Raw genomic sequence first — 22,251 nt, 5'->3', positions numbered from 1 at the left:
CAGAACTGAGCATGTGGAGAGAAGTTCGTTCATCTGGGACAAAGTGAACTGTTTACAGGAGAAACATTTACTCTGGTTTCTCAATAGGTTTTCTAGAGCCGCTTTGATATTCCTGCACTTTTTACAGGAAAACCGTGTTGGAACCTGTACCACCCTATATATATATATGGAATGTATTTTGCTACTGATGAGATAGCTTCTGTTCCCGAAAAACCAGTTGAAGGACTGCTTTCAAACACACATATATCTAAAATCTGAGCATGTGCAGTGACGTTCGTTCATCTAGTACAAATTGAAGAGTTTGCAAGGGAAACTTTTACTCTAGTTTCTAAGCCTGTTTCCTTGTGCATCTTTGAAGTTCCTGCAGTTTTCAGTGGAAAAGTGAGGTGGAGCTTTTACCTCCCCATATATATCTATGGAGTGTAATTTGCAACCTTAAGGAATCTTTGTGTTCTGAAAAAGATATTTGAAGGACGGCGTGCAAACACACCTATATCTCAGAACTGAGCATGTGGAGAGTATTTCGTTCATCTAGCACAAAACGATTGCTTTGCAGAAATACTTTTACTCTGCATTCTCAGTCTGTTTCCTAGTATGATTTGGAAGTCCTGAATTTATCAATGAAAAACCGAGTTGGGGCTTGTTCTTTACTTTAAATATATGTAAGAAGTGTAGTTTGCAACTGAAAAAACATTTGTTTTCCCAAAAAGCTAGGCAAAGAATTGTTTCCTCACACATATCACTCAGATAGGAGCTTTTGGAGAGTCGTTATTTCATCTGGCACAAATTGATCGCTTTGCAGGAGAAACTTTAACCTTTGTTTTTAGGTATCTTTCCTAGTGCTTCTTTGAAGTAACTACAGTTTTCAGTGGAAAACCAGGTTGGAGCTAGTAAATACCCATATATATGTATGGAGTGCAAATTGCAAAGTTAAAATATCTTTGTATTCCAATAAGCTAGTTTAACTATGGCGTTCACAGACTGTTACATATCAGAACTGAGCATGTGTAGAGACGTTCGTTCATCTCGGACAAATTGAACTGTTTGCAAGAGAAACATTTACTCTGGTTTCTCAGTCTGTTTCCTAGAGCCGCTTTGATATTCCTGCAGTTTTTACAGGAAAATTGTGTTGGGACATCTACTACCCTATATATATTTATGGATTGTAGTTGGTTACTGATGAGAAAGCTTGTGTTCCCAAAAAACCAGGTGAAGGACTGCTTGTAAACACACTTATATCTCAGATCTGAGCATGTGGAGAGACATTCCTTCATCTAGCAAAAATGGAACGTTTGGCAAGTGAAACATTTACTATCATTTCTCAGTCTGTGTCCAAGTTAAACTTTCAAGTTCCTGCAGTTTTCAGTGGAAAACCGAGTTGAAGATTGTACCTCCACATATACATGTACGGAGTGTTTATGCAAATGAAAAGAAACTTCGTGTGCCCAACAAACTAGGTGAAGAACGGTTTTCACACACTGTTTATATCAGAGCTGAGCATGGGGAGAGAATTTCGTTCATCTAGGAAAATGAGAACGATTTGCATGGGAAATATTTACTCTTTTTTCTCAGTCTATTTCCTTGTGCCGATTTGAATTTCCTGCAGTTTTTACAAGAAAACTGAGTTGCAACATCTAACTATCTATATATATATGTATCGAAGGAATTTTGCTACTATTGAGAAAGTTTGGATTCCCAAAATGCCAGGTGAAGGACAGCTTTCAAAAGCACATAATTCTCAGGAAATTTCATTTGGAGAGATGTCCGTTCATCTAGCACAAATGGAAGAATTTGCAATGAAAAAGTTTACTCTGGTTTCTCAGTCTTTTTCCTAGTGCTGCTGTGAAGTTCCTGCAGTTTTCACTGGAAAAACGAGTTGGAGTTTTACCTCCCCATATATATGTATGGAGTGTAATTTGCAACCATAAAGAATCTTTGTGTTCCCAACAAGCTAGTTGAAGTATGGCTTTCAAAGATACCTAAATCTCAGAACTAAGAATTTGGAGAGTAGTTCGTTCATCTAGCACAAAGTGATCGCTTTGCAGGAGAAACTTTTGTACTTCATTCTCAGTCTGTTTCCTTGTATGATTTGAAATTCCTGAATTTATCACTGAAAAACAGTGTTGGGGCTTGTTCTTTCCATTATATATATTTAATGAGTGTAGTTTTCAACTGAAAAATTAGTTTTCCCAACAAGCTAGGGGAAGAATGGTTTTCTCACAATTATCTCTCAGAAATTTACTTGTGGAGAGCTGTTATTTCATCTGGCACAATGTGATCGCTTTGCAGGATAAATTGTTACTTTTGTTTCTCAGTCTCTTTCCTTGTGCTGCTTGGATGTTCCTGCAATTTTCAGTGGAAAAACGATTTGGAGCTAGTAACTACCCATATATATGTATGGAGTGCAATTTGCAAACTTAAATTATCTATGTGTTCCAACAAGCTAGTTGAAGGATGGCGTTCACACACTGTTATATATCAGAACTGAGCATTTGGTGAGACGTTCGTTCATGTGGGACAAATTGAACTGTTTGCAGGAGAAACATTTACTCTGTTATCTCAGACCGTTTCCTAGAGCCCCTTTAAAATTCCTGCAGATTTTACAGGAAAACCGTTTTGGTACCTCTACAACCCTATATATATTTATGGAGTGTAGTTTGCTACTGATGAGAAAGGTTATGTTCCCGAAAAACAAGTTGAAGTCTGCTTTCAAACACACTTATTTCTCAGAATTAAGCATGTGAAGATACGTTGGTTCACTAGCTCAATTTTAAGAGTTTGCAAGGGAAAATTTTACTCTGCATTCTCAGTCTGTTTCCTTGTGCCGCTTTGAAGTTCCTGCATTTTTCATTGGAAAAGCGAGTTGGAGCTTTTACCTACCCATATATATGTATGGAGTGTAATTTGCAACCTTATGGAATCTTTGTGTTCCCAACAAGCTAGTTGAAGGACGGTTTCAAACACACCTATATCTCAGAACTGAGCATGTGGAGAGAATTTCATTCATCTAGCACAAAGTAATCGCTTTGCAGAAGATACTTTTACACTGCATTTTCAGACTACTTCATAGTGCGATTTGAAGATCCTGAATTTATCACTGAAAAACCGATTTGGAGCTAGTAGCTTCCATTTATATATGAAAGGAGTGTAGTTTGCTACAGAAAATAATAATTATGTTCCCAACAATTTAGGTGAACCATGGTTTTCACACACAATTGTCTCATAAATGAGCAAGTGTAGAGTCGTTCTTTCATCTATCACAAACGAATCGCATTGCAGGAGAAGCTTTTACTCTGGTTTCTCAGTCCCCTTCCTAGTTCTGCTTTGAAGAACCAGCAGTTTTCAATGGAAAAGCGAGGTGGAGCTTTTACATCCCCATATATATCTATGGAGTGTAATTTGCAACCTTAAGGAATCTTTCTGTTCCCAACAAGAGATTTTTAAGGACGGCTTCAAACACACATATATATCTCAGAAATGAGCATGTGGAGAATTGTTCGTTCATCTAGCACAAAGCGATCGCTTTGCAGAAGATACTTTTATTCTGCTTTCTCAGTCTGTTTCTTTGTATGATTTGAAATTCCTGAATTTATCACTGAAAATCCGAGTTGGGGCTTGTTCTTTCCTTTATAATTTCTAAGGAGTGTAGGTTGCAACTGAAGAAAATGTTTGTTTTCCCAACACGCTAAGGGAAGAATGGTTTTCTCACAATTATCTCTCAGAAACATGCTTGTGCAGAGTCATTCTTTCATATCGCACAATAAGATTGTTTGCAGGAGAAACTTTTACTCTGGTTTCTCAGTCTGTTTCTTAGTGCTGCTTTGAAGTTCCTGCAGATTTTAGTGGAAAACCGATTAGGAGCTAGTAACTACCCATATATATGTATGAAGTCCAAAATGCAAACTAAAAAGAATCTTTGGGTTCCAACAAGCAAGTTGAAGGACGGCCTTCACACACTGTTGCATATCAGAAATGAGCATGTGGAGAGACGTTCGTTCATCTGGGACAAAGTGAAATGTTTACAGGAGAAACATTTTCTGTGGTTTCTCAGTCTGTTTCCTAGAGCCGCTATGAAATTCCTGCAGTTTTTACAGGAAAACCATGTTGGGACCTGTACCATACTATATATATATATGGAGTGTATTCTGCTATTGATGAGAAAGCTTGTGTTCCCAAAAAACCAGGTGAAGGACTGCTTTGAAACACACTTATATCTCAGAACTCAGCATGTGGAGATACGTTCGTTCATCTAGAACAAATGGAAGTGTTTGCAATGGAAAATTCTACTGTAGTTTCTCAGTCTGTTTCCTTCTGCCACTTTGAAGTTCCTGCAGGTTTCAGTGGAAAAGCGAGTTGGAGCTTTTACCTCCCCATATATATGTATGGATTGTAATTTGCAACCTTAAGGAATATTTGTGTTCCCAACAAGCTAGTTGAAGGATGGCTTCATAAAAACCTATATCTCAGAACTGAGCATGTGGAGAGTAGTTCGTTCATCTAGCACAAATCAATCAGTAGCAGAAGAAACTTTTACTCTGCATTCTCAGACTGTTTCCTAGTGTGATTTGAAGATACTGAATTTATCACTGGAAAACCGATTTAGAGCTAGTACCTTCCATTTATATATGTAAGGAGTGTAGTTTGCTACTGAAACGAAACGTTGTGTTCCCAACAAGCTAGGTGAAAATGGTTTTCACACAAACTTATCTCATAAATGAGCATGTGGAGAGTCATTCTTTCATCTAGCAAAAAGTGATCACTTTGCAGGAGAAGCTTTTATTCTGCATTCTCAGTTTGTTTCCTACCATGATTTGAAATTCCTTAATTTATAACTGAACAACCGAGTTGGGGCTTGTTCTTTCCTTTATATATATGTAAGGAGTGCAGTTTGCAACTGAAAAAAATATTTGTTTTCCCAACAATCTAGGGGAATTATGGTTTTCTCACATTTATTTTTCAGATACTAACTTGTGGAGAGTCATTATTTCATCTGGCACAATGTGATCGCTTTGCAGGAGAAACCTTTACTCTGGCTTCTCAGTCCTTTCCTAGTGCTGATTGGAAGTTCCTGCAGTTTTCAGTGGAAAACCGAGTTGGAGCTCCTTACTACCTTTATATATATATGGAGTGCAGTTTACAAACTTAAAGTATCTTTGTGTTCCAACAAGCTAGTTGAAGGATGGCGTTCACAGACTGTTACATATCAGAACTGAGCATGTGTTGAGACGTTCGTTCATCTTGGACAAATTCAACTGTTTGCAGGAGAAACATTTACTCTGGTTTCTCAGTCTGCTTCCTAGAGCCGCTTTGAAATTCCTGCAGTTTTTACAGGAAAGTCGTTTTGGAACCTCTACCACACTTTATATATGTATTGAGTGTAGTTTGCTACTGATAAGAAAGCTTCTGTTCCCGAAAAACCAGGTGAAGGACTGCTTTGAAACACAATTATATCTCAGGAAATTGCATGTGCAGAGACGTTCGTTCATGTAACTCAAATTGAAGTGTTTGCAAGGGAAACTTTTACTTTGGTTTCTCAGTCTGTTTCCTTTTGCTGCTTTGAAGTTCCTGCAGTTTTCAGTGGAAAAGCGAGTTGGAGCTTTTACCTCCCCATATATATATGTATGGAGTGTAATTTGCAACCTTATGGAATCTTTGTGTTCCCAAAAATCTAGTTGAAGGACGGTTTCAAACACACCTATATCTCAGTACTGAGCATGTGGAGAGAATTTCATTTATCTAGCAAAAAGTTATCGCTTTGCCGAAGATCCTTTTACTCTGCATTCTCAGACTATTTCATAATGCGATTTGAAGATCCTGAATTTATCATTGGAAAACCGAGTTGGAGCTAGTAACTTACATTTATATATGTAAGGAGTGTAGTTTGCTACAGAAAAGAAACATTGTGTTCCCGACAAGTTAGGTGAAGCATGGTTTTCACACACACTTATCTCATAAATGAGCATGTGGAGAGTCGTTCTTTCATTTAGCAGAAAGGGATCACTTTGCAGGAGTAGCTTTTACTTTATGTTCTCAGTCCCCTTCCTAGTGCTGCTTTGAAGATCCTGCAGTTTTCAGTGGAAAACCGAGTTGGAGCTCTAACTACCCATATATATATATATGGAGTGTAATTTGCAATCTTAAAGAATCTTTGTGTTCCCAAAAAGCTAGTTGAAGGACGACTTTCAAACGTACCTATTTCTCAGAACTGAGCATGTGGAAATTATTTCGTTCATCTAGCACAAAACGATCGCTATGCAGAAGATACTTTTACTCTGCATTCTCAGACTCTTTCCTTGTAGGATTTCAAATTCCTGAATTTATCACTGAAAAACCGAGTTGGGGCTGGTTGTTTACCTTTATATATGTAAGGAGTGTAGTTTGCAACTGAAAAAAAACGTTGTATTCCCAACAAGCTAGGTGAAGAATGGTTTTCTCACACTTATCTCAGAAAAGGGCTTTTGGAAAGTAGTTCTTTCATCTGGCACAATGGGATCGCTTTGCATAAGAAACTTTAACTCTGGTATTTCAGTCTCTTTCCTAGTTCTGATTTGAATTTTCTGCAGTTTTCAGTAGAAAAAAGAGATAGAGCTAGTTACTACGCATATATATGTATGAAGTTCAATTTGCACTTAAATATCTTTCTGTTCCAACAAGCTAGTTGAATGACGGCCTTCACACACTGTTTCATATCAGAAATGAGCATGTGGAGAGAATTTCGTTCATATGGTAAAAAGTAAACTGTTTGCAGGAGAAATATTTACTCTGGTTTCTCAGTCTGTTTCCTACAGCCGCTTTGATATTCCTGCAGTTTTTAGAGGAAAATCGTGTTGGAGCCTCTACCACGCTATATATATGTATGGAGGGTAGTTTGCTACTGATGAGAAAGCTTGGTTTCCTGAAAACCCAGGAGAAGGACTGCTTTCAAACACACTTATATCTCAGAACTGAGCATGTGGAGATACGTTCGTTCATATAGTGCAAATGGAAGAGTTTGCAAGGGAAACTTTGCCGCTTTGAATTTCCTGCTGATTTCAGTGGAAAAGCGAGGTGGAGCTTTACCTCCCCATACATATGTATGGAGTGTAATTTGCAACCATAATGTATCTTTGTGTTCCCAACAATCTAGTTGAAGTACGGCTTTCATACATACCTATATCTCAGAACGAAGCATGTGGAAAGTAGTTCGTTTATCTAGCACAAAGCGATCGCTTTGCAGACGATAATTATGTTCTGCATTCTCAGCATGTTTCCTAGTATGATTTGAAATTCCTTAATGTATCACTGAAAGACCGATTTGGGGCTTGTACTTTCCTTTATATATATGTAAGGAGTGTAGTTAGCAACTGAAAAAAAAAATTTTCTTTCACAACAAGCTAGGGGAAGAATGGTTTCTTCACACTTATCTCTCAGAAACGAGCTTCTGGAAATTAGTTCTTTCAACTGGCACAAAGTGATCGCTTGGCAGGAGAAATTTTACTATGTTTTCTCAGTCTTTTTCCTAGTGAAGTTTTGAAGTACCTACAGATTTCAGTTGAAAACCGAGTTGGCCCTTGTAAATACACACATATATATATGGAGTGCAAATTGCAAACTTAAAGTATCTTTGTGTTCCAACAAGCTAGTTGAGGGATGGCGTTCACACATTGTTACATATCAGAACTTAGCATGTGGAGAGACGTTCGTTTATCTCGGAAAAATTGAACTGTTTGCAGAAGTATTTACTGTGGTTTCTCAGGCTGTTTCCTAAAGCCGCATTGATATTCCTGCAGTTTTTACAGGAAAAGCGTGTTGGAACATCTACTATCCTATATATATGTATGGAGTGTAATTTGCTTCTGATGAGAAAGCTTGTGTGCCCATAAAACCAGGTGAAGGACTGCTTTTAAACACACTTATATCTCAGATCTGAGCATGTGGAGAGAAGTTCCTTCATCTAGCAAAAATGGAACTTTTGGCAAGAGAAATATTTACTCTTGTTTCTCAGTCTGTATTCTCGTACCAATATCAAGATCCTGCAGTTTTCAGTGGAAAACCGAGTGAGAGATTGTACCTCCCCATATATATGTACAGAGTGTTTTATGCAAATGAAAAGAAACTTCGTGTTCCCAGAAAAAAGGTGAAGAACGGGTTTCACACACTGTTATATATCCGAGCTGAGCATAGGGAGAGACTTTCGTTCATCTAGGAAAATGAGAACGTTTTGCAGGGGAAATATTTACTCTTGTTTCTCAGTCTATTTCCTAGTGCCGAATTGAATTTCCTGCAGTTTTTACAGGAAAACTGTGTTGCAACATCTACCTCCCTATATATATATGTATCGAAGGAAGTTTGCTACTTATGAGAAAGTTTGGGTTCCCAAAAATCCAGGTGAAAGACAGCTTTCAAACACACTTATATCTCAGGAAAGTGCATTTGGAAAGACTTTCGTTCATCTAGCACAAATGGAAGTGTTTGCAATGAAAAATTTTACTCTGGTTTCTCAGTCTATTTCCTAGTGCCGCTTTGAATTTCCTGCAGTTTTCAGTGGAAAAGCGACTTGGAGCTTTTACCTCCCCATATATATGTATGGAGTGTAATTTGCAACTTTAAAGAATATTTGTGTTCCCAACAAGCTAGTTGAAGGATGGCTTTCAAACATACCTATATCCCAGAACTGAGAATTTGGAGAGTAGTTCGTTCATCTAGCACAAAGCGATCGCTTTGCAGAAGATACTATTTTTCTGCATTCTCAGCCTGTTCTTAGTATGGTTTCAAATTCCTGAATTTATCACTGAAAAACCGAGATGTGTCTTGTTGTTTCCCTTTATATATGTAAGGAGTGTAGTTTGTAACTGTAAAAAAACGTTGTATTCCCAACAAGCTAGGGATAGAATTGTTTTCTCACACTTATCTCTCAGAAACGAGATTGTGGAGAGTCGTTATTTCATCTGGCACAATGTTATCTCTTTGCAGGAGAAACTTTTACTCTGGCTTCTCAGACTTTTTCCTACTGCTGCTTTTAAGTTCCTGCAGTTTTCAGTGGAAAACCGAGTTGGAGCTTTTATCTCCCCATATATATGTATGGAGTGTAATTTGCAACCTTAAAGAATATTTGTGTTCCCAAGCTAGTTGAAGGACGGCTTTCAAACATACCTATATTTCAGAACTGAGAATTTGGAGAGAAGTACGTTCATCTAGCACGAAGCGATCGATTTGCAGAAGATAACTTTGCTCTGCATTCTCAGCCTGTTTCCTAGTATGATTTCAAATTCCTGAATTTATCACTTAAAAACCGATTTGGGGCTTGTTGTTTCTTTTATATATGTAAGGAGTGTAGTTTGCAACTGAAAAAAATGTATTCCCAACAAGCTAGTGGAAGAATTGTTTTCTCTCAGTTATCTCTCAATAAGGAGCTTGTGGAGAGTCGTTCTTTCATCTGGTACAATGTGATCCATTTGCAGGTGAAACTTTTACTCTGGTTTCTCAGTATTTTTCCTAATGCTGCTTTGAAGTTCCTGCAGTTTTCTGTGGAAAAACGAGTTGGAGCTAGTAAATACCCATATATATATATGAAGTGCAATTTGCAAACTTAAAGTATTTTTGTGTTCCAACAAGCTAGTTGAAGTACGGCCTTCACACACTGTTACATATCAGAACTGAGCATGTGGAGAGACGTTCGTTCATCTGGGACAAAGAGAACTGTTTGCAGGAGAAACATTTAGTTTGGATTCTCAGACTGTTTCCTAGAGCCGCTTTGAATTTCCTGCAGTTTTTACCAGAAAACCGTGTTGGAAACTCTAAAAACCTATATATATGTATGGAGTCTAGTTTGCTACTGATGAGAAAGCTTGTGTTCCCAAATATCCAGGTGAAAGACTGCTTTCAAACACACTTCTATCTCAGATCTGAGCATATGGCGAGACCTTCGTTCATCTAGCACAAATGGAGCGGTTGTCAAGAGAAATATTCACTCTCGTTTCTCAGTCTGTATCCTAGTTCCACATTGAAGTTCCAGCAGTTTTCAATGGAAAACCCTGTTAGAGATTGTACCTCCCCATATTAATTTATGAAGTTTAATTTGCAACTAAAAATAAACCTCGTGTTCCCAACACACTAGGTCAAGTTCGGGTTTCACACACTGTTAAATATCACAGCTGAGCATGTGGAGAGACGTTCATTCATCTAGAAAAATATGAACGGTTTGCAGGGGAAGTATTTACTTTAGTATCTCAGTCTGTTTCCTAGTGCTGATTTGAAATTTCTGAAGTTCTTAGAGGAAAACCGAGTTACAACCTCTACCTACTTATATATATATATGTTTGGAGGGTACTTTGCTACTGATGAGAAAGTTTGTGTTCCCGAAAAGCCAGGTGAAGTACTGCTTTCAAACACACTTATATCTTCAGAAGTGAGCATGTGGAGATACGTTCGTTCATCTAGCTCAAATGGAAGAGCTTGCAAGGGAAACTTTTACTCTGGTTACTAAGTCTGTTTCCTTGTGCATCTTTGAAATTCCTGCAGTTTTCAGTGGAAAAGCGAGGTGGAGCTTTTACATCCCCATATATATGTATGGAGTGTAATTTTCAACCTTAAAGAATCTTTGTGATCCCAACAAGCTAGTTGAAGGACGGCTTGCAAACACACCTATATCTCAGAACTGAGCATGTGGAGAGTAGTTCGTTCATCTAGCACAAAGTGATCTCTTTGCAGAAGATACATTTACACTGCATTATCAGTTTTTTTCCTAGTATGATTTAAAAATCCTGAATTTATATCTGAAAAAACGATTTGGGGCTTGTACTTTCCTTTAAATATATGTAAGGAGTGAAGTTTGCAACTGAAAAAAGTATTAGTTTTCCCAACAAACTAGGGGAAGAATGGTTTCATCACACTTATCTCTCAGAAACGAGTTTTTGGAGAGTCGTTCTTTCATCTGGCACAATGTGATCGCTTTGCAGGTGAAACTTTTACACTGGTTTCTCATTCTGTTTCCTAGTGCTGCTTTAAGTTCCTGCAGTTTTCAGTGGAAAACAGATTTGGAGCTACTAACTACCCATATATATATATGGAGTGCATATTTCAAAATAAAAAGAATCTTTGTGTTCCAACAAACTAGTTGAAGTATTGCGTTCACACAATGTTATATATCAGAACTTAGCATGTGGAGAGACGTTCGTTCATCTGGGACAAATTGAACAGTATGCAGGAGAAACATTTACTCTGGTTTCTCAGTCTGTTTCCTAGAGCCGCTTTGAAATTCCTGCAGTTTTTACAGGAAAATCGTGTTGGAACCTCTACCAACCTATATATATGTATGGAGGGTAGTTTGCTACTGATGAGAAAGCTTGTGTTCCCAAAAAACCAGGTGAAGGACTGCTTAAAACACTCTTCTATCTCAGATCTGAGCTTGTAGCGAGACCTTCGTTCATCTAGCACAAATGGAAAGGTTGGCATGAGAAAAATTTACTCTCGTTATTCAGTCTGTTTCCTAGTGCCACAATGAAGTTCCTGCAGTTTTCAGTGGAAAACCAAGTTAGAGATTGAACCTCCCCATATTAATTTATGGAGTTTATTTTGCATCTGAAAAAAAACCTCGTGTTCAAAACACACTAGTTCAAGTACGGGTTTCACACACTGTTAAATATCAGAGCTGAGCATGTGGAGAGACATTCATTCATCTAGAAAAATGTGAACGGTTTGCAGGGGAAATATTTACTCTGGTATCTCAGCCTGTTTCCTAGAGCTGATATGAAATTCCTGAAGTTCTTACAGGAACACCGTGTTACAACTTCTACATACTTATATATGAATGTTTGGAGTGTAGTTTGCTACAGATGAGAAAGTTTGTGTTCTCAAAAAGCCAGGTGAAGAACTACTTTCAAACACAATTACATTTTCAAAAGTGAGCATGTGGATATACGTTCGTTCTTCTAGATCAATTGAAAGGGTTTGCAAGGGAAAATTTTACTCTGGTATCTAAGTCTCTTTCCTTGTGCAACTTTGAAGTTCCTGCAGTTTTTAGTGGAAAAGCGAGGTTGAGTTTTACGTCCCCAAATATAGGTATGGAGTGTAATATGCAACTTAAGGAATCTTTGTGTTCCCAACAAGCTATTTGAAGGACAGCTGGCAAACACACCTATAGCTCAGAACTGAGCATGTGGAGAGTAGTTCATTCATCTAGCGCAAAGCGATCGCTTTGCAGAAGATAATTTTTCTCTCCAATCTCAGTCTGTTTCGAAGTATGATTTGGAATTCCTCAATTTATCACTGAAAAACCAATTTGGGGCTTGTAATTTCCCTATATATATATTAGATTTGTAGTTTTCCACTGGAAAAAAACGTTGTTTTCCCAACAAGTTAGGGGAAGAATGGTTTTGACACACACTTATCTCTCAAAAACGAGCTTGTGGGGAGTATTTCTTTCATCGGGCACAATGTGATATCTTTGCAGGAGAAATTTTACTCTGGTTTCTCAGTCTGTTTCCTAGTGCTGTTTTAATTTCCTGCAGTTTTCCACTGAAAAACGGGTTACAGCTAGTAACTACCCATATATATGTATGGAGTGCAGTTTGCAAACTTAAAGTATCTTTGTGTTCCAACATGCTAGTTGAAGGAAGGCTTTCACACACTGTTACATATCAGAACTGAGCATGTGGAGAGACGTTCGTTCATCGGGGACAAAGTGATCTGTTTGCAGGAGAAACATTTACTCTGGTTTCTCAGTCTGTTTCCTAGAGCCGCTTTGAAATTCCTGCATTTTTTACAGGAAAACTGTGTTCGAACCTCTACTACCCTATATATATGTATGGAGTTTAGTTTGGTATTGATGAGAATGCTTGTGTTTCCAAAAAACTAGGTGAAGGACTGCTTTTAAACACACTTATATCACAGAACTGAGCATGTGGAGAGACGTTTCTTCATCCAGCAAAAATGGAAAGTTTGGCAAGAAAAAAGTTTACTCTAATTTCACAGTCAGTTTCTTAGTTCAACTTTGAAGGAGCTGCAATTTTCAGAGGAAAACCGTGTTGGAGTTTGTTCCTCCCCATATACATTTACGGAGTGTTTTATGCAAATGAAAAGAAACTTCGTGTTCCCAACAAACTTGTTGAAGTACGGGTTACACACACTGTTAAATATCAGAGCTGAGCATGTGGAGAGACATTCGTTCATCTAGGGAAATGTGAACGGTTTGCAGGGGAAATATTTATTTTTGTTATTCAGTCTATTTCCTAGTGCTCATTTGAAATTCCTGCAGTTTTTACAGGAAAAATGTGTTGCAACATCTACATCCCTATATATATATATATATGTAAGGAAGTTTACTACTGATGAGAAAGTATGTGTTCCCGAAAAGCCAGGTGAAGGACAGCTTTCAAACTCACTTATAACTCACGATAGTGCATTTAGAGAGACGTTCGTTCATCTAGCACAAATGGAAGCGTATGCAAGGGAAAGTTTTACTCTGGATTCTCAGTCTGTTTCCTAGTGCCGCTTTGTAGTTCCTGCACTTTTCAATGGGAAAGCGAGTTGGAGCTTGTACATACCCAAATATATGTATGTAGAGTAATTGGCAACCTTAAAGAATCTTTGTGTTCCCAACAAGCTAGTTGAAGGAGGGCATTCAAACACACATATGTCTCAGAAATGAGAATGTGGAGAGTAGTTCGTTCATCTAGCACAAAGCGATCGCTTTGCAGAAGATACTTTTACTCTGCCTTCTCAGTCTGTTTCCTAGTATGATTTGAAATTCCTGAATTTATAACTGAAAAACAAAGTTGGGGCTTGTTCTTTCCCTTTATATATGTAAAGACTGTAGATTGCAACTGGAAAAAATCTTTGTTTTCCAAACAAGATAGGGGAACAATTGTTTTATCACACACTTATCTCTCAAAAATGAACTTGTGGAGACTCGTTCTTTCATCTGGGATAATGTGATCGCTTTGCAGGAGAAACTTTTACTCTGGATTCTCGTCTTTTTCTTAGTGTTGCTTTAAATTACCTGCAGTTTTCAGTGGAAAACCGAGATGGAGCTAGTAACTAACCATATAAATGTAAGTAGTGCAATTTGCAAACTTAAAGTATCTTTGTATTTCAACAAGCTACTTGAAGGACGGCCTTCACACACTGTTACATATCAGAACTGAGCATGTGGTGAGACGTCCGTTCATCTGGGACAAAGTGAACTGTTTACAGGAGAAACATTTACTCTGTTTTCTCAATCTGTTTCCTACAGCCGCTTTGAAATTCCTGCAGTTTTTACAGGAAAAGCGAGTTGGTAACAGTAACACCCTACATATATATATGGGTGATAGTTTGCTAATGAGGAGAAAGCTGGTTTTGCCAAAAAACCAGGTGAAGGACTGCTTTCAAACACACTTATATATAAGATCTGAGCATGTGCAGAGATGTTCGTTCATCTTGCATAATTGGAACGGTTGGCAAGTGGAACATTTACTCTCACCTGTCAGTCTGCTTCCAAGTACCACATTGAAGTTCCTGCAGTTTTCAGTGGAAAACCGAGGTGGAGATTGTACCTCCCCATATAAATATATGGAGTGTTTTTGCAACTGAAAAGAAACTTCATTTTCCCAACAAACTGGGTGAATTATGGATTTCCAACACTGTTATATATTAGAGCTGAATATGTGGAGAGACTTTCGTTCATATAGGAAAATGTGAACGGTATGCAGGGGAAATAATTACTTTGTTTCTCAGTCTGTTTCCTAGTGCCGATTTGACATTCCTGCAGTTAATACAGCAAAATATATTTGCAACCTATACGTCCCTATATATATATGTACGGAGGGTAGTTTTGTACTGATGAGAAAGTTTGTTTTCCCGAAAACCAGGTGAAGGACTGCTTTCAAACACACTTATATCTCAGAACAGAGCTTATGGAGGGTCGTTCGTTCATCTAGCGCAAATGGAAGAGCATGCAATGGAAATTTTGCCCCTTTGAAGTTCCTGCAGTTTTAAGGGGAAAAGCGAGTTTGAGTTTGTAAATCCCCTGTATATGTATGGAGTGTAATTTGCAACCTTAAAGAATCTTTGTGTTCACAACAAGCTAGTTGAAGTACGGCTATCAAACACACATTTCAAACAACATATCTCAGAACTGAGTATTTGGTGAGTAGTTCATTCATCTAGCAAAATGCCATCGCTTTGCCAAAGATACTTTTACTCTGCATTCTCAGTCTGTTTCCTAGTATGATTTGAAATTTCTGAATTTATCACTGAAAAACCGAGTTGAGGCTAGATTTTCCCTTTATATATGTAAGGAGTGTATTATGCAACTGAAAAAAAAGTTGTTTTTCCCAACAAGCTAGGGGAAGATTGTTTTTCACACAAAATTATCTCTCAAAAACGAGCTTGTGGAGAGGCATTCTTTCATTTGGCACGATGTGATCGCTTTGCAGGAGAAATTTTTACTCTGGTTTCTCAGTGTGTTTCCTAGTGCTGCTTTTAACTTCCTGCAGTTTTCCATGAAAAACCGAGTTGGAGAAAATAACTACTATATAAATGTATCGAGTGCAGTTTGCAAACTTAAAGTATCTTTGTGTTTCAACAAGCTACTTGAAGAATGGCCTTCACACACTGTTACATATCAGAACTGAGCATGTGGAGAGACGTTCGTTCATCTGGGACAATGTGATCGCTTTGCTTGAGAAACTTTTACTCTGGATTCTCGTCTGTTTCCTAGTGTTGCTTTAAATTTCCTACAGTTTTCAGTGGAAAAACGAGATGGCGCTAGTAACAACCCATATATATGTAAGTAGTGCAATTGGCAAACTTAAAGTATCTTTGTATTTCAACAAGCTAGTTGAAGGACGGCCTTCACACACTGTTACATATCAGAACTAAGCATGTGGTGAGACGTCCGTTCATCTGGGACAAAGTGAACTGTTTACAGGAGAACATTTACTCTGGTTTCTCAATCTGTTTCCTACAGCCGCTTTGAAATTCCTGCAGTTTTTACAGGAAAACCGTGTTGGAACCTGTACCACCATATATATATGTATGGATCGTAGTTTACTAATGATGAGAATGCTGGTTTTCCCAAAAAACCAGGTGAAGGACTGCTTTCAAACACACATATATATAAGATCTGAGCATGTGCAGAGACGTTCGTTCATCTTGCACAATTGGAACGGTTGGCAAGAGAAACATTTACTCTCACTTGTCAGTCTGCTTCCTAGTGTCACATTAAAGATCCTGCAGTTTTCAGTTGAAACCCGTGGTAGAGATTGTACCTCCCCATATAAATATATGGAGTGTTTTTGCAACCGAAAAGAAACTTCATTTTCCGAACAAACTAGGTGAATTATGGATTTCCCACACTGTTATGTATTAGAGCTGAGTATGTGGAGAGACATTCGTTCATCTAGGAAAATGTGAACGGTATACAGGGGAAATATTTACTCTGTTTCTTAGTCTGTTTCCTAGTGCCGATTTGAAATTCCTGCAGTCCTTACAGCAAAATTTAGTTGCAACCTCTACCTTCCTATATATATAATTATGGAGGATAGTTTGCTACTGATGAGAAAGTTTGTTTTCCCGAAAACCAGGTAAAGGACTGCTTTCAAACACACTTATATCTCAGAACAGAGCATATGGAGGGTCGTTCATTCATCTAGCACAAATGGAAGTGCATGAAATGGAAATTTTGCCGCTTTGAAGTTCCTGCAGTTTTAAGGAGAAAAGCGAGTTTGAGCTTGTAACTCCCCCGTATATGTATGGAGTGTAATTTGCAACCTTAAAGAATCTTTGTGTTCACAACAAGCTAGTTGAAGTACGGCTATCAAACACACATTTCAAACAACATATCTCAGAACTGAGTACGTGGTGAGTAGTTCATTCATCTAGCAAAATGCGACCGCTTTGCCAAAGATACTTTTACTCTGCATTCTCAGTCTGTTTCCTAGTATGATTTGAAATTTCTGAATTTATCACTGAAAAACCGAGTTGAGGCTAGTTTTTCCCTTTATATATGTAAGGACTGTAGAATGCAACTGAAAAAAAAAAGTTGTTTTTCCCAACAAGCTAGGGGAAGGATGTATTTCACACAAAATTATCTCTCAAAAACGAGCTTGTGGAGAGGCATTCTTTCATCTGGCATGATGTAATTGCTTTGCAGGAGAAATTTTTACTCTGGTTTCTCAGTGTGTTTCCTAGTGCTGCTTTTAACTTCCTGCAGTTTTCCATGGAAAACCGAGTTGGAGAAACTAACTAACCATATAAATGTATCGAGTGCAGTTTGCAAACTTAAAGTATCTTTGTGTTTCAACAAGCTATTTTAAGGGATGCTTTCACACACTGTTTTATATCAGAAGCAAGCATGATGAGAGACGATCGTTCATCGGGGAAAAACTGAACTCTTTGCAGGAGAAAACTTTACTCTGTTTCCTCATTCTGTTTCCTAGAGCCGCTTTGAAATTCCTGCAGTTTTTTCAGGAAAATCGTGTTGAAAAATGTATGACCCTACATATATATATTGAGAGTAGATTGCTACTGAGGAGAAAGCATGTGTTCCCGATAAACCATGGTAAGAAATGCTGTCAAACTCACTTATATCTCAGATAGGAGCATAAGGAGAGACATTCGTTCATCTAGCACAAATGGAAAGTTTGGCAAGAGAAACAATTACTCTCTTTTCTCACTCTGTTTCCTGTTGCCATTTTGAAGTTCCTACAGTTTTCAGTGGAAAACCGAGTCGGAGATTGTACCTGCCCATATAAATGTATGGAGGGTTTTTTGCCAAAGGAAATAAACTCCGTGTTCCCAACAAACTATGTGAAGGACGGGTTTCACACAATGTTAAGTATCAGAGCTGAGCATGTGGAGAGACGTTCGTTCATCTAGGAAAATGTGAATGGTTTGGAGGGGAAATATTTACTCTGGTTTCTCAGTCTGTTTCCTAGTGCCGATTTGAAATTCCTTCAGTTCTTACAGGAAAACCGAGTTGCAACTTCTACCTCCATATAAACATATTTATGGAGGATAGTTTGGTACTGATGAGAAACTTTGTGTTCCCGAAAAGCCAGGTGAAGGACAGCTTTCTAACACACATATCTCAGAACTGAGCATATGTACAGTTGTTCGTTCACCTAGCGCAAATGGAACAGTTTGCAAGGGAAAATTTGCCGCTTTGAATTTCCTGCAGTTTTCAGTGCAAAAGCGAGTTGGAGCTTGTACCTCCACATATATATGTATGGAGAGTATTTGGCAACCTTAAAAACTCTTTGTTTTCCCAACAAGCTAGTTGAAGGACGGCTTTCAAACACACCTATGTCTCAGAACTGAGCATGTGGAGAGTAGTTAATTGAACTAGCGCAAAGCGATCACTTTGCAGAAGATACTTTTACTCTGCATTCTCAGTCTGTTTCCTAGTATGATTTGAAATTCCTAAATTTATCACTGATAAACCAAGTTTGGGCTTGTTATTTCCCTATATATATGTTAGATTTGTAGATTTCCACTGGAAAAAAACGTTGTTTTCCAAACAAGATAGGGGAAGAATGGTTTTGACACACACTTATCTCTCAAAAACGAGCTTGTGGGGAGTCTTTCTTTCATCTGGCACAATGTGATAACTTTGCAGGAGAAATTTTTACTCTGGTTTCTCAGTCTGTTTCCTAGTGCTGTTTTAATTTCCTGCAGTTTTCCATTGAAAAACGGGTTACAGCTAGTAACTACCCATATATATGTATGGAGTGCACTTTGCAAACTTAAAGTATCTTTGTGTTCCAACAAGCTTTTGAAGGAAGGCTTTCACACACTGGTACATATCAGAACTGAGCATGTGGAGAGACGTTCGTTCATCTGGGACAAAGTGATCTGTTTGCAGGAGAAACATTTACTCTGGTTTCTCAGTCTGTTTCCTAAAGCCGCTTTGAAATTCCTGCATTTTTTAAAGTAAATCCGTGTTGGAACCTCTTACACCATAGATAAATGCATGGAGTTTATATTGCTATTGATGAGAATGCATGTGTTCCCAAAAAACCAGGGGAAGGACTGCTTTTAAACACACTTATATCTCAGAAATGAGCATGTGGAGAGACGTTACTTCATCCAGCAAAAATGGAACGTTTGGCAAGAGAAAAGTTTACTCTCATTTCACAGTCTGTTTCTTCTTTCCACTATGAAGTTCCTGCAGTTTTCAGTGGAAAACCGAGTTGGAGATTGTTCCTCCCCATATACATTTACGGAGTGTTTTATGCAAATGAAAAGAAACTTCGTGTTCCCAACAAACTAGTTGAAGTACGGGTTTCACACACTGTTAAATATCAGAGCTGAGTGTGTGGAGAGACTTTCGTTCATCTAGGGAAATGTAAACAGTTTGCAGTTGAAATATTTACTCTTGTTTCTCAGTCTATTTCCTAGTGCTGATTTGAAATTCCTGCAGTTTTTCAGGAAAACTGTGTTGCAACATCTAGCTTCCTATATATATATATATATGGAAAGAAGTTTACTACTGATGAGAAAGTATGTGTTCCCGAAAAGCCAGGTGAAGGACAGATTTCAAACTCACTTATAACTCACGATAGTTCATTTAGAGAGACGTTCGTTCATCTAGCACAAATGGAAGAATATGCAAGGGAAACTTTCACTCTGGTTTCTCAGTCTGTTTCCTAGTGCCCCTTTGTAGTTCCTGCACTTTTCAGTGGAAAAGCGAATAGGAGCTTTTACATACCCAAATATATGTATGTAGAGTAATTGGCAACCTTAAAGAATTTTTGTGTTCCCAACCAGCTTGTTGAAGGAGGGCATTCAAACACACCTATATCTCAGAACTGAGTATGTGGAGAGTAGTTCGTTCACCTAGTACAAAGCGATCGCTTTGCAGAAGATACTTTTACTCTGCCTTCTCAGTCTGTTTCCAGGGATGATTTGAAATTCCTGAATTTATAACTGAAAAACAAAGTTAGGGCTTGTTCTTTCCCTTTATATATGTAAAGAGTGTAGATTGCAATTGGAAAAAATCTTTGTTTCCTAACAATATAGGGGAAGAATTGTTTTAACACACACTTATCTCTCAAAAATGAACTTGTGGAGACTCGTTCTTTCATCTGGGACAATGTGATCACTTTGCTTGAGAAACTTTTACTCTGGATTCTCGTCTGTTCCCTAGTGTTGCATTAAATTTCCTACAGATTTCAGTGGAAAAATGAGATGGAACTAGTAACCACCCATATATATGTAAGTAGTGCAATTTGCAAACTTAAAGTATCTTTGTGTTCCAAAAAGCTATTTGAAGGAAGGCTTTCACACACTGGTACATATCAGAACTGAGCATGTGGAGAGACGTTCGTTCATCTGGGACAAAGTGATCTGTTTGCAGGAGAAATATTTACTCTGGTTGCTCAATCTGTTTCCTACAGCCGCTTTGAAATTCCTGCAGTTTTTACAGGAAAACCGTGTTGGAACCTGTACCACCCTATATATATGTATGGATGGTAATTTGCTACTGATGAGAAAGCTGGTTTTCCCAAAAAACCAGGTGAAGGACTGCTTTAAAACACACAAATATATAAGATCTGAGCATGTGCAGAGACGTTCGTTCATCTTGCAAAATTGGAACGGTTGGCAAGAGAAACATTTACTCTCACTTGTCAGTCTGCTTCCTAGTGCCACATTGAAGATCCTGCAGTTTTCAGTTGAAACCCGTGGTAGTGATTGTACCTCCCCATATAAATATATGGAGTGTTTTTGCAACCGAAAAGAAACTTCATTTTCCCAACAAACTAGGTGAATTATGGATTTCCCACACTGTTATGTATTAGAGCTGAGTATGTGGAGAGACTTTCGTTCATCTAGGAAAATGTGAATGGTTTGCAGGGGAAATATTTACACTGTATCTTAGTCTGTTTCCTAGTGCCAATTGGAAATTCCTGCAGTTCTTACAGGAAAACCGAGTTGCAACTTCTACATCCATATAAACATATTAATGGAGGATAGTTTACTACTGATGAGAAACTTTGTGTTCCCGAAAAGCCAGGTGAAGGACAGCTTTCTAACACACATATATCAGAACTGAGCATATGGAGAGTTGTTCGTTCACCTAGCGCAAATGGAAGAGTTTGCAAGGGAAAACTTGCCGCTTTGAATTTCCTGCAGTTTTCAGTGCAAAAGCGAGGTGGAACTTGTACATACACATATATATGTATGGAGAGTATTTGGCAGCATTAAAAACTCTTTGTTTTCCCAAAAAGCTAGTTGAAGGACGGCTTTCAAACACACCTATGTCTCAGAAATGAGCATGTGGAGAGTAGTACATTCATCTAGCGCAAAGCGATCGCTTTGCAGAAGATACTTTTACTCTGCATTCTCAGTCTGTTTTCTAGTATGATTTGGAATTCCTCAATTTATCAATGAAAAACCAATTTGGGGCTTGTTATTTCAGTATATATATGTTAGATTTGTAGTTTTCCACTGGAAAAAAACGTTGTTTTCCCAACAACTAGGGGATGAATGGTTTTGACACACACTTATCTCTCACAAACGAGCTTGTGGGGAGCCTTTCTTTCATCTGGCACAATGGGATAACTTTGCAGGAGAAATTTTTACTCTGGTTTCTCAATCTGTTTCCTAGTGCTGTTATAATTTACTGCAGTTTTACATGGAAAAATGGGTTAGAGCTTGTAACTACCCATATATACGCATGGAGTGAAGTTTGCAAACTTAAAGTATCTTTGTGTTTCAACAAGCTAGTTGAAGGAAGGCTTTCACACACTGTTACATATCAGAACTGAGCATGTGGAGAGACGTTCTTTCATCTGGGACAAAGTGAACTGTTTGCAGGAGAAACATTTACTCTGGTTTCTCAGTCTGTTTCCTAGAGCCGCTTTGAAATTCCTGCATTTTTTAAAGGAAATCCGTGTTGGAACCTCTTACACCATAGATAAATGCATGGAGTTTATATTGCTATTGATGAGAATGCATGTGTTCCCAAAAAACCAGGGGAAGGAATGCTTTTAAACACACTTATATCTCAGAAATGAGCATGTGGAGAGACGTTACTTCATCCAGCAAAAATGGAACGTTTGGCAAGAGAAAAGTTTACTCTCATTTCACAGTCTGTTTCTTCTTTCCACTATGAAGTTCCTGCAGTTTTCAGTGGAAAACCGAGTTGGAGATTGTTCCTCCCCATATACATTTACGGAGTGTTTTATGCAAATGAAAAGAAACTTCGTGTTCCCAACAAACTAGTTGAAGTACGGGTTTCACACACTGTTAAATATCAGAGCTGAGCATGTGGAGAGACGTTCGTTCATC

Source organism: Camelus ferus, chromosome X (assembly GCF_009834535.1).
Source record: "Camelus ferus isolate YT-003-E chromosome X, BCGSAC_Cfer_1.0, whole genome shotgun sequence".
Lineage (NCBI taxonomy): Eukaryota > Metazoa > Chordata > Mammalia > Artiodactyla > Camelidae > Camelus > Camelus ferus.
Note: the sequence above shows the minus strand (reverse complement) of the source record.